We start from the raw sequence: 12,242 nt of genomic DNA, 5'->3' as shown, positions 1-12,242 counted from the left end.
ACCTGCCCTCACCAAACGCTGCCTGGAGTGAACATTGCACAAGGCATAGACTCTATGAAAAGCTATAAGGCTGCCATCACAAACTCCTTGTTACTCGTGAAAGACAAGGAAAACAGAAGCCGTAGGCAAAACATAAGGATCAGGGGTTTCCCGGAGGCAGCTGATCAAGAAGATCTCTTCATAGTTATGGGCAAACTATTCACCATGTTAATGGGGCCTGAACGAGCAGGAGCAGTTGTCATCGAGCGTATACACAGAGAGCTGCATCTGAAACCACCGCCATTTGAAAATTCCAGGGAAATTACCTGCGGCCTCCTAAGCTACAGGGACACAGAAGTGATCCTACAAAAAGCCAAAGATATAATGTGTGACAGGACCAGGGGGAAAGTGGTGGAAGGAGTCTACATTTCACCTAGGTTCCTGTCCTATACGTTCTAAAAAGCAGCCAGGGAATTGACAGCAAGGAAAACTAGGTTTTCTCTTTGCAAGGGTTTTGTTAAAAACCTGGTTAGAAGGGCCTGGCTGCTTGGAGCAGGGAGAGTTGGGTGGGTCCCTGCTCCAATTAGCCACTCCAGGTATTCAGTGTAACTGTGGCTAATCACCTTGGAACCTGAGTGTGCTATAAAAGGGCAAACAGCTCACTAGCTGATCTCTCTGCTCCTGGGAAGAACCCTTATGTGTGAGTAAAAACAACAGTGTGTTTTGTTGATGGAGCTGGGCACAAGGCTCAGTTTCATGTAGTTAGGGACTACTACCTGTCTAGAAGTAGTGGCCAGACGGCCAGGTATTTCATTTGTTTTGAACTGTTTTGTTTAATTCTTTTTCTGCAAAAGTCAATAAAACTGGCTGAGGCCAGTTGCACCATACTTGCTTGGACTGGACTGTGTTTTATGTGCCTATAGCGCCCGTCTATTCCAGGAGACGGCGGTCCCGTGAGCTAATCCCGCTACATATGGTGGAGGATGCGGGCACAAAAATCCAGCAAGTTTTATGTCCTGGGTTAAGTCTGCTGTTCTGAAAAAAACAAACAGTGCAGATATGGAGGAAGTGCTGAAACAGCTGATCCAGGCTAACATACAGCTCCAAAAGGCGAATGCTAACCAGCAGGAAACCAATCGGTTGTTCATGGAGACTACACAAGCTGGTTTCAGAGAACAGCAATCGCTTAATAAAAGTCTGGTGGAGCAGATAGCGGTGCTGGCTGAAAGGCCCCATGTCCAGGAGGAATCCATCTCTGTGGGGAGGAGAGTGCAAGCTTCCCTTCAAAAAATGGTAGCAGGGGATGATGTGGAGACCTACCTCACCATTTTTGAAAGAGCCGCTGAAAGAGAGAAACTCCCAGCCGAACAGTGGGTAGACACCCTTGCTCCTTTCCTGAGTGGGGAGCCACAGAAAGCCTACTATGATTTGAGTGAGCAGGATGCCAGACAGTACCCAAAACTGAAAGCAGAAATTCTCGCTCGCTTGGGTGTAACATCTGCGGTCAGAGCCCAGCGAGTGCACAACTGGACTTTCCAATTGGATAAACCAGCGAGGTCGCAAATGTATGATCTTTTTCACCTGGCTAAAAAATGGCTACAGCCAGAGGTATCTACAGCCACTCAGGTGGTGGAAAGAGTGGTCCTGGACCGGTTTGTTTGTGCTCTACCAGTTCGGATACAGCGCTGTGTGGGACAAGCGGACCCCAGGGATGTGGATCAGCTCGTCGCCCTAGTGGAGCGGTATCTGAACACCGAGGAGTATCTCCAAGACCTCTCTCCTACTTGGCCGGCCCCAGGGAGCCAGAAGTCTACTGATCGCGGTAAGACTGTTCCTAATCTAAAGGGGGCGAGGGAGGGCCGTAAAGTAGGAACTGAGACTGACCTATTAGCCAGACCTCTTAAGCCAGTTAGCCCTAGACAGCCTTGGGCGTTCAAAAACATTGTTTGCTGGCGATGTCAAGGACTGGGCCACGTGGCTGCCAACTGTCCTTTGGCTGAGCCTATGGAGTGTGACAGTGGGCGGAGGAGGTCATTGTTTGCGGGACCTGCCTACTCTGCCTTGCCGACCCCAGATATGGAGCGACAAACTTGCAGCTTGGTGATTGAAGGACACTCAGTTCAAGCTCTGTTGGACTCTGGTAGTCTAGTGACTCTTGTGCATGGCAGCCTGGTGGACACTAGGAAGCTGCAAAAGAGACAGATGGGGGTCATCTGCATACATGGGGATACAAAAGAGTACCCCACTGCTATAGTCTCTTTTGAAACCCCGTGCGGGAAAGTAACCCATGAAGTGGGGGTTGTAAACAGTCTGTTGCATACTGTCATTGTGGGGTGTGATTTTCCTCTGTTTTGGAAAATGTGGAATATGCTTGATAAGTGTTTAAGTGGGTCTGCTGTAGATCCCATTCCCCTGGCTGAGACTGAAAATGTGCAAACAGTAGGGGTGACCCAGAGTGAAACCGAGAATTTTCCCTTAGCAGTGCTTGCAGGTGATACTGATGATGTCCCGGAAATTGGTCTCCCTGACTTGCCAGTCTCCAATGATAACTTTGGGACAGCTCAACTCAGGGACCCAACATTAACCCACGCATGGCAAAGTGTGAAAGTAGTCAATGGGGTACCTCAAGATACTGGGGTAGAGAAAATATTTCCCCATTTTTCTATAGAGAATGAACTCTTATATAGAGTTGATGAGCAAAATGGGCAGGTTGTGGAGCAACTTGTGGTCCCAAAATCGCATCGCCAAAAGGTGATGGATCTAGCCCATTCACATGTGCTAGGAGGGCACTTGGCTTATGAAAAAACCAAAGACCGGATCTTGCAGAGGTTTTATTGGCCCGGGGTACATAAAGAGATAAAAGAATACTGTGATTCATGCCCAGAGTGTCAATTACACAACCCGGTAGCGACCTTTAGGAGTCCGTTAGTACCACTCCCGATTATTGAAACTCCCTTTGAGAGGATTGCAATGGATTTGGTGGGACCTCTTGTTAAGTCTGCCAGAGGTCACCAATACATTTTGGTTGTCCTTGATTATGCTACCCGCTATCCTGAAGCAATACCTCTAAGGAAAACCTCTGCAAAAGTGATAGCCAAGGAGTTGTTCCAGATGTTTACTAGAGTGGGCATACCTAAAGAAGTACTCACTGACCAGGGGACGCCCTTTATGTCAAAGGTTACAAAAGAGTTGTGTAAACTGTTGAAAATAACTCACTTGCGTACCTCAGTTTATCATCCCCAAACGGATGGGTTAGTTGAAAGGTTCAACAAAACCTTAAAAGGGATGCTCAGAAAAGTGGTGGCACAGGATGGGAAAGACTGGGATTGTCTTTTACCATATCTTATGTTTTCTGTACGGGAGGTGCCTCAAGCATCTACCGGATTTTCTCCGTTCGAGCTAGTGTATGGTCGGCACCCTCGGGGTCTTTTGGATATTGCAAAAGAGACCTGGGAGAGTGAGGCTACACCCTACAAAAGTGTGATTGAACACTTGTCCCAAATGCAGGAAAGGATTGGAAAAGTAATGCCCATTGTAAAAGAACACTTGCTGCAGGCCCAGGAGAGTCAGTCCCGGGTTTACAACAGGTCGGCTAAAGTAAGAAACTTCAACCCTGGGGATAGGGTATTAATCCTTGTCCCCACAGTAGAAAGTAAATTTTTGGCCAAATGGCAAGGACCTTATGAAATAGTTGAGAAGGTCGGAGAGGTGAATTACCGGGTTCACCAACCAGGTAGACGTAAGCCCTACCAAATTTATCATGTGAACCTAATCAAACCCTGGAAGGACCGAGAGGTGTTAGCAGCTTACAGCAGTGGGAAAAAGGAATGTAGCTTTGAGATACCAGAGGTAAAAATTGCAGACACTTTGTCAGGATCTCAAACCCAAGAGGCAAAGGAGTTTGTAATAAAAAATAAAGATGTATTTTCTGAGCTACCTGGTCGAACAGATATAATTGAACATGATATTATAACCGAACCAGGGGTCAGAGTCAACCAAAAGCCTTATAGAATACCTGAGGCTAGACGTAAAGCTGTCTCCCAAGAAGTCCAAACAATGCTTCAGTTAGGGGTTATAGAGGAGTCCCATAGTGACTGGTCTAGTCCTATAGTCTTGGTTCCCAAACCTGATGGCACCATACGTTTCTGTAATGACTTCAGGAAACTGAACACTGTCTCAAAGTTTGATGCTTACCCAATGCCTCGAGTGGATGAGCTGATTGATAGGCTTGGTAATGCTAGGTTCTTTACCACATTAGATCTTACAAAAGGTTACTGGCAAGTACCGTTGACTGAGAGGGCCAAAGAAAAAACTGCTTTTAGTGTCCCTGATGGCCATTTTCAGTATGTAGTCCTTCCCTTTGGTTTGCATGGGGCCCCGGCCACATTTCAGAGGATGATGGACAAAATTTTAAGACCACATCGTAGATACGCAGCTGCCTATTTAGATGATGTGATAATCCATAGCACGGATTGGGAAAGTCATCTACCCAGGGTAGAAGCCGTCCTGAATTCTATTAGGGAAGCAGGGTTAACAGCGAATCCAAAAAAATGTGCCATTGGGCAAGAAGAGGCAAAGTACTTGGGGTACATGATTGGGCGAGGAGTTATAAAACCTCAAATAAACAAAGTGGAAGCCATCCAGAGCTGGCCAAGGCCTTTGAACAAAAAACAAGTCAGAGCATTCCTAGGTTTAACTGGTTATTATAGGCGTTTTATTGAAAATTTTGCCAGCATTGCGAGCCCTTTAACAGACCTTACAAAAGGGAAGGATTCAACCATGGTCAAATGGACCACGGAAGCGGAACAGGCCTTTCAGAACCTGAAGCAGGCTCTATGTGCCCACCCAGTGTTAGTCACACCAGATTTTAAAAAGGAGTTCATTGTGCAAACAGATGCCTCGGATGTTGGTATAGGGGCTGTGTTGTCGCAAGTAAGGGCTGCGGAAGAGCATCCTGTAGTATACCTGAGTAAAAAGTTAAATGAACATGAAAAGAAATACTCCATTGTAGAAAAGGAGTGTTTGGCAGTTAAGTGGGCCATAGAAGCTCTCAGGTATTATTTGGTAGGGAGAACATTCAAACTGGTAACTGACCATGCCCCCCTTAAATGGATGTGCCAAAACCGTGAGAAAAACAGGCGAGTGACCCGATGGTTCATGTCTCTTCAAGATTATAGTTTTACAGTTGAACATAGGCCCGGGCGTCAGCTTGGAAACGCAGATGCCCTGTCCAGGATGTACTGTTTAAGGGCACAGAGTGTTCCTACCCCAAGGTCGAAACAGGGGGGGAGGATATGTGACAGGACCAGGGGGAAAGTGGTGGAAGGAGTCTACATTTCACCTAGGTTCCTGTCCTATACGTTCTAAAAAGCAGCCAGGGAATTGACAGCAAGGAAAACTAGGTTTTCTCTTTGCAAGGGTTTTGTTAAAAACCTGGTTAGAAGGGCCTGGCTGCTTGGAGCAGGGAGAGTTGGGTGGGTCCCTGCTCCAATTAGCCACTCCAGGTATTCAGTGTAACTGTGGCTAATCACCTTGGAACCTGAGTGTGCTATAAAAGGGCAAACAGCTCACTAGCTGATCTCTCTGCTCCTGGGAAGAACCCTTATGTGTGAGTAAAAACAACAGTGTGTTTTGTTGATGGAGCTGGGCACAAGGCTCAGTTTCATGTAGTTAGGGACTACTACCTGTCTAGAAGTAGTGGCCAGACGGCCAGGTATTTCATTTGTTTTGAACTGTTTTGTTTAATTCTTTTTCTGCAAAAGTCAATAAAACTGGCTGAGGCCAGTTGCACCATACTTGCTTGGACTGGACTGTGTTTTATGTGCCTATAGCGCCCGTCTATTCCAGGAGACGGCGGTCCCGTGAGCTAATCCCGCTACAAATGTTAGAGGGATCCAAAATACAGATCTACCAAGACTTAGCCCCATCGACCCTACAGAAAAGGATAGTCTTGAAGACCAAGACCCCATACAAATGGCTATTTCCCTTTCGGGCTCCTTATAACTTCAGGCAACAGACACCTAATCATATGCAACCCAGAGGATCTCCAACAAATGTGGGATACTTTGCAACTGTCTCCGGTGGCGATTCCCTCCTGGCTTCCTTTGCCAGACGACATGGAAAGCTTACCATCTTTGCCGAACACCTAACCGTCATCGTCAACGAAGAAACTGAAGTCCACAAGACCTAAGAAAAGCACCACCGCACTGAATACTACTTGATGTTGGGGTATTTTATATCCTTTTACAAAACAGTCCCTAAGTCTATAGACTATAGGCCCTGATATTATGGAACCTCTTTACATAACAGAATGGTTCCCCCTTTATTTCAGTATCAACTCTGGATATAGAGATAAACCATTTGTTATCACTGTAAAGTATGATAGTTATTGTTAGTATTATAATCATAAGTTGTGTTTTTTAGGGCTTACAATAGAGGAGCTTGACCGATCAGGCAAAACATTTGTTGTGCATACCACCTCCAACGCCTGCTCAATACAGAGCTCACTGTCTTAGGGCAGTTTGTTTTAGTCTAATAGTTACAATGGTTTCCCTGTTCTATGTTTTAAGGGTCACAGATTGCACTGATAATCCGCATACACATGTCACATAGTAAATATGGTTGCATATAATCTTAAATTTGCCCCCTTCAATGTTAACAGCTGCAATTTTCCAGTGAAAAGAAGTCATGTCTTTCAGATCTTTAGGAAGGCAAAAGTTAAGATCATTATGCTACAGGAAACACATTTAAAAAAAGGTAGAGAGCCAAATCTCTCTCACTCTCAATTCCAACAGTGGTACCACTCGAGCTATGATAGGAAGGCCACTAGGGGAGTTAGCATTGGCATTCACAGAAATGTTCCGTACAAAAAGACAGTGTACCTTGTGGACTCAGAGGGAAGGTACCTGCTGCTGAAGGTTATGGTGGGCAATGTTGAATTCACCATATGCAATTTATATGCACCTAATAAAGGAACAGCAAAGTGGCTGAAGAATACTTTACAAACTATCTCGTTGTTCACTTCAGGCATAATTATTATTGGGGGAGATCGTAACCTTGCACTAAATCCCTTACTTGACTCCTCTAAGCAGAAATCCGCAATCTCCAAGAGAGCTTTGAGAGGTATAAAACATAAACTTCGCGACCTGGCTGTCTGTGACATATGGCGCTCTCTGCGTGCAGACCACAGAGATTATACTTTCTATTCAAATGCTCACAAATCTTATCAGAGACTGGACTATTTTTTATCAGCCGCAGGTGCCTCCCTAGGGTCATAGAACCGATATACATTGCATAACTGTATCTGACCATGCACCCATTACCTTTGCATTCGCCCTTCATAAATACCTAAAAGAGACTGGACATGGAGACTCAATGCAACTCTCCTAGATACACCAGACACTATAAGCAAAGTATTTACCAATATTGATAATTATTTCACAGAAAACATATCGTCTGAAGTTTCTTGGGCCGCTATCTGGGAAGCACATAAATCAGTACTGAGGGGAGAATTGATATCCCTAGGCACATACCTGAAAAAATCTAGGATGCTTCAAATATCCTCACTACTGGTTCAGATCACTAAATTAGAAAACATACACAAGAAATCTTTAGCTATAAGCAATCAAGAAACCTAGCAGCACGTAACTACCTTAGGGTTAAACACAAACACTATGCTCATGGGGAACGCGACAATAAGATCATGACTGCATTGGTGAAAAAGGGCAATGAACAATCACATATCGCACAAATAAGGTCAGCAGAGGGTAAACCCCTGAAAAACACCCCAGACATAGCAGCAGCTTTATCAACTTTCTATCAGGCACTCTATAACCTACGCCCACATGATTCCCCTAAAGATTTAAAAGAAAAACAACACAAGACCATACAATTTTTATCCTCTTTACAGTTACCTTCACTGAAAGCCGAGCACACAGCACAACTAATGGCTCCTATCTCCTTGCAAGAAGTACAGCAAGAAATAAAGAGCACCTCCTAGGCAAAAGCCAGGGACCAGATGGCTTCCCTATAGTATATTATAAAAGATTTTTACCAGTGCTAGGACCCAGACTACTACAATATTTTAACCATTTGCTAAATGGTCACTCACATCTAGCTAGAAGACCCTTCTCATTATTAAATTCAGATACCAAATTATGGACCAAAATAATAGCAACCAGGATATCACCGTTGCTAAGCACCCTGGTATCTCCTGAACAGGTTTTGTTGGGGGGAGGGAGTGTAGAGATAGCACCTTTTAGAGTTATTTAAGCGGTAGAATATGCCACAAAAAATAGATCTAAATTAGCCTTGCTCGGCACCGATGCTGAGAAGGCTTTCGACAGAGTCGATTGGAACTATATGGAAATGGTGCTTTACAAATTTGGATTCCCCACCCAAATCATCGCTGCAATACTGTCCCTATACGTTTCCCCACATGCCAGAGTCAAGATAAATGGGATATTCTCCCCATGTTTTAACATACGCAATGAAACTAGGCAAGGTTGCCCCCTCTCGCCTATCCTCTTCATCCTTTGCCTAGAAACTCTTATTCAGGCCATTCAGCAAGACAATTCTATCCAGGGACTGACTGTCAATAAGATCACACATCACGTTGCAGCATTTGCAGACGAAAAGCTTCTATTTCTAACCAAAATAAAGTATAAAACAAGCCTTTAGTACGTTGCCTTTCTTTTTGGTGCGTCGCAAATTCCAATAGTGAAGTGGGTAATGTTCACATCTATCAATGCGTTTCTGTAAATGGACCGCACTGCTCCAGGACAAAGCTGAAAGATCCTCCCTTCCAGATCTCACAGAAATTTCATGGACATGGGTAAGCGGTCAGTTCACTCAGATTCACCTTTCCTTTGGGAACCTTATGAAAAATCAAGGTGCCACAGATAGTAAAGTACAATCACAAAAGTTCCAACTGCAAGGTTTTATTGTACTTACAAGATGGATATGGTAATATTTGTGAAATATTGTGAATTTGAATGTAGCCCCTGCTGCTCATCACTAATAAACATTAGTTACAGAATAGAATGAACATTCAAGCTACAAGACAATTGGAAGCAAAATAAAGTTAAATGGGGTTGTCTGACATCAGCAAATGCTATTTATCATGTGAATTCATAAAAAAAACACACATACAAATGGGTTATGGTTGGCCATATTACTTGCTTTATGGCTACCTGCAAACTCCAATTAAATTAAGCACATTTCGTAAGCATGGTTTCAACACCGCTTGCACACTATTGGGAAACTTGCCTACCTCTGCGCACTCCTATGGTCCACGCCAACACAGAAGCCAAACGCTTTCCCCTATAGTGTTCAAACATAGCCAATGCTGAGGGATTGCAAGGTTGTCCTAACCATGGAAAAGAGAAAAGTATGATGTGATTGCAAAATGAACAATATGGACAAAACTAAAACATTATTACGTGTATTTCATTAATTAAGTTGGCATATATTATAAATGCCATTACCTGAAATTAGACAACCCTTTTTAGAGGACAAAATAAAGCCTGTAAACGCAACCCAAATGACTAAAGACAATGATACTAAGGACAGTAATGTTAGGCCTCTTTCACACGGCCATTTTTTTTTTCCGTTTTGCGGGCCGTTTTTTGCGGTCCGTATACGGTCCGTATACGGAACCATTGATTTTAATGGTTCCGCAAAAAAAACGAAATGTACTCCGTATGCATTCCGTTTCCGTATTTCCGTTTTTCCGTTCCGTTTTAACATAGAACATGTCCTATATTTGGCCGCAAATCACGTTCCGTGGCTCCATTAAAGTCTATGGGTCCGCAAAAAAACGGAATGCATACGGAAGTGCATCCGTATGTCTTCCGTATCCGTTCCGTTTTTTGCGGATCCATCTATTGAAAATGTTATGCCCAGCCCAATTTTTTCTATGAAATTACTGTATACTGTATTTGCCATACGGAAAAACGGAACGGAAACGGAAACACAACGGAAACAAAAACGGAACAACGGATCCGTTTAAAACGGACCGCAAAACACTGAAAAAGACATACTGTCGTGTGAAAGAGGCCTTACACAGAAACATGGAGCTTAGTGTGCAGTAGATACAACCAAAAATACTACAATGCTAGCCAACAAACAATGCTGAAACTTCATGCACAAGCAAAGCCCCTTGCAAACATACAATTTGTACTTTGTATTGGAATACATCAGAAAACAGAAATAAAAAAAATTATTTGGCCCCTGGCCTGCCATTCAGTGGCGAGTAGCTCACATTTAATTGTTTCCCATGACACACCTATTAACCCCTTATACCCCATAGGTTTTTTTGCTTTTGCTTTTTCGTTTTGTGATCCCTGCCTTCCCAGACCCATAACTTTAACATGAATTTTTCCATTCACATAGCAGTATGAGAGCTTGCTTTTTGCGGGACAAGTTGTACTTTCCAACGCCACCATTTAAGGCCTCTTTCACACTTGCGTTGTCCGGATCCGGCGTGTACTCCACTTGCCGGAATTACACTCCGGATCCGGAAAAACGCAAGTGTACTGAAAGCATTTGAAGACGGAACCGTCTTCCAAATGCTTTCAGTGTTACTATGGCACCCAGGACGCTATTAAAGTCCTGGTTGCCATAGTAGGAGCGGGGAGCGGGGGAGCGGTATACTTACAGTCCGTGCGGCTCCCGGGGCGCTCCAGAGTGACGTCAGAGCGCCCCATGCGCATGGATGACGTGATCCATGTGATCACATGATCCATGCGCTTGGGGCGCCCTGACGTCACTCTGGAGCGCCCGGGGAGCCGCACGGACGGTAAGTACACTGCTCCCCCGCTCCCCGCTACACTTACCATGGCTGTCAGGACTTTAGCGTCCCGGCAGCCATGGTAACCACTCTGAAAAAGCTAAATGTCGGCTCCGGCAATGCGCCGAAACGACGTTTAGCTTAAGGCCGGATCCGGATCAATGCCTTCCAATGGGCATTGATTCCGGATCCGGCCTTGCGGCAAGTGTTCCGGATTTTTGGCCGGAGCAAAAAGCGCAGCATGCTGCGGTATTTTCTCCGGCCAACAAACGTTCCGTACCGGAACTGAAGACATCCTGATGCATCCTGAACGGATTACTCTCCATTCAGAATGCATTAGGATAATCCTGATCAGGATTCTTCCGGCATAGAGCCCCGACGACGGAACTCTATGCCGGAAGACAATAACGCAGGTGTGAAAGAGCCCTTATATTGCATATGATGTAGTGGGAAAAAAAATCCAAATGGGGTGAAATTGGAAAAAACTGCAATTCCACCACAGTTTAATGTTTTTTTTTTTTTATTATTATTTTTTATTTACGACGTTCGATCTGCGATAAAACTGACCAGTTACTTTTATTCAGTCAATACAAGACCGGCAATACCTTATATGTAAAAGTTGGAAAAAAAATCAGTTTTATTTTTTTGTCGCCGTATTTTGACCCCTATAACTTTTTTGCAATTATGTGTAAGAAGCTGTGTGGCCACTAATTTTTGCAGTGCTATCTGTACTTTTCATTAATACCATTCTGGGGTGTGTGTTTGAATTTTTGATCACTTATTATTTTTTAAAAAAATTTTTAGAAAATGAAACGACTAAAAATTGTCAAATTCCGTTTCGCCGTTTGGGGAAGATACTATGGAAGTTTTTACAGGTGACGTACTCATGATGTGTATTTTTTTGGTTCATTTCTTTTATTTTGAAGAAAGGGGGGTGATTTGAATGTTTTAATATTTTCAAAAACTTTATTTATTTTGTTTTACACTTTTTTATAGTTTCCACAAGAACTTTAACAAGAAATCATTAGATTGCTATTATTATAGACCCCAATGCATTAGAATTGGAGTCTATGAGAAATGCACTAATTTCCTATGGAGCACTATTACAGTCAAAGGCTCCATAGGAAACACTATGCAGCAGCCTCCTGTCATTCAGTGAGATAGAGACTGCTGCACACAAACTCCAGCTCCTCCAATCACCACACAGGGGAGCCAGAGCATCACCGGAAGTGCGCTCTTCCGGTATTTTGCGCGCTTAGATGCCGAGGTCAGGATTGACCACGGCATCTGAAGTGTAAAATGTCCACGACTGGCATTACCGCCAGTCACGGACATTAGCCGTGGGTGCTCTATGAAACAGAAGGCACCCCTCGGCTATGGAGCCCGCTCCTCTCAGGAGCGGGCACCATCTTTAAAGATCCAGCCAGCATTGTACTAGTACGGCGCTTGTCGGGAACGGGTTAATGGTCTGTTG

The sequence above is a fragment of the Bufo bufo genome, chromosome 5 (genome assembly GCF_905171765.1).
Source record: "Bufo bufo chromosome 5, aBufBuf1.1, whole genome shotgun sequence".
Taxonomy (NCBI): Eukaryota; Metazoa; Chordata; class Amphibia; order Anura; family Bufonidae; genus Bufo; species Bufo bufo.
The sequence above is the reverse complement of the archived record's forward strand: the minus strand, read 5'-3'. Positions refer to the sequence as shown.